We start from the raw sequence: 2,038 nt of genomic DNA, 5'->3' as shown, positions 1-2,038 counted from the left end.
AATACTTGTGAATTATTATTATTTAGTAATTTCAATGTTATATATTAAATATATCTAATGCTACAAGCAACATAAATATATAAGTAATTAATTAAATTTAATACTGAAAATTTTGTAAACACATAAACTTTCATTAGATTTAGTATGTCGTAATTTTTGGCTAGGTTTCCACAGAACATAGCACAACCTGTGTGTATTTGATTCTCATGCATTTAGACAAGTTAAATTTATTTTGACCCATTGTTGTTTCTTGAGATGACCTTTCTGAATAAGTTCCTCTAGTGGCCAGATTTGAACTTGAAAGAGGGCTTATCACGAGACCAAATCAAGAATGCCCATTTCTTAATATAGGAAGATAGTTTAAGTACAGTTGGTTTATAATTTAAGGATAAGAAACTGAGATTGTTTGTTTGTTTTGAATTTCGCACAAAATTACTCCAGGGCTATCTGTGGTAGCCGTCCTTAATTTAGCAGTGTAAGACTAGAGGGAAGGCAGCTAGTCATCACCACCCACCGCCAACTCTTGGGCTACTCTTTTACCAACGAAGAGTTGGATTGACCGTAAAATTATAACGCCCCCACGGCTGAAAGGGCGGGCATGATTGACGTCACGGGGATGCGAACCCGCGACCCTTAGATTAGGAGTTGCACGCCTTAACATGCTTGGTCATGCCGGGCCTAGAAACTGAGATAACAGTTATAGTTTTATATTTCTACTATGTGATAAATTCTTAAACTTGTGTTGGGATGACGTTAGGTAAAAGACAATTATTTATATCCTGAAGCGACTAAGTTAATTATACGTTCAATACTGAGCGTGAATGATTAAATTTCTGGGTTTGCGCTGGAGTATATTCGTTTATAATAAATAACGTATTTGTGTTCTGTATTGATTACGTTGTTCATGTGACTCATACTGAGTCAGTGACCACATCGTGGAAAACAACTCACGCATCTCAGCTTATGTTATCTTGCTAGTGTTGAATAAGATGGAAACTGTAAAAGGTGAAATGCTTAGGCTTCTATTACATTATGTAAGACTAGAATAAAAATATGTATGCATAAGTCGTAATTGTTACATTGGTTTTAAAACATTTTTTCATAATATCATTTCTGAATATTGTATGGAAAATTTGTTTGTTTGTTTGTTTTTCCGCGCAAAGCTGCACGAGAGCTATCTGCGCCAGTCGTGCCTAATTTTGCAGTGTAAGACTAGAGGAAGGCAGCTAGTCATCACCACCCACCGCCAACTCTTGGGTTACTCTTTTACCAATGACTTGTGGGATTGACCGAAACATTATAACGCTCCCACGGCTGAAAGAACGAGCATATTTGGTGCAACAGGGATTCGAACCCGCGACTCTCATATTACGAGTCGAGTTCCTTAACCAGCTGGCCATGCTGGGCCCAACCTATTCATTCATCTCTGACTTGCAGAACAATCAGTTTTCAAGAAGCTCATCAGTAATGTAAAGGTTGAGATTAAATGACATATTTCATACGATTATGTACATCACGGATTGCTAAAGCTAATACCACACTTTTTGTCTGGGCTTCGAACATGCTAGATACAAATCAGTGCAGTAAACCAGTCTCTTTATATGCCAGAGATGCATACCATAGTTAAATTCAGTAAATAATTTAAAACCTTTTTTGTTGTTGTTGTTTTGTCAGAAACTTATTTTAATACAAATATTCTTCTTCCATTTACTGGTTCCAGATTAATATGCATCATCTATTGCACAACTTAGCATATCTGTACTAAAAAGAGGGCAATGCATCAATTATATATGAAGCTGTACTTCTCATCCAGAAATCAAAAGGTTTGAAAAATAAGCAGATAACTGTTACCCACTGCATGGTATGTCCCATGATATATGGCAGGTGTTTATCCCTTCTGTTTTGCCAAAGCTCACAAATCTGCAATCATATAACTTCATAGCATGTTTGTTTGTGTATTTTGAATTACCTCCAAAGCTACACGAGGGCTATCTGCTTTAGCCGATCTAATTTAGCAGTGTAAGACAAGAAGGCAGTT

This window comes from Tachypleus tridentatus, chromosome 10 (assembly GCF_004210375.1).
Source record: "Tachypleus tridentatus isolate NWPU-2018 chromosome 10, ASM421037v1, whole genome shotgun sequence".
NCBI classification, from domain to species: Eukaryota; Metazoa; Arthropoda; class Merostomata; order Xiphosura; family Limulidae; genus Tachypleus; species Tachypleus tridentatus.
This window is presented reverse-complemented; position numbering follows the sequence as displayed.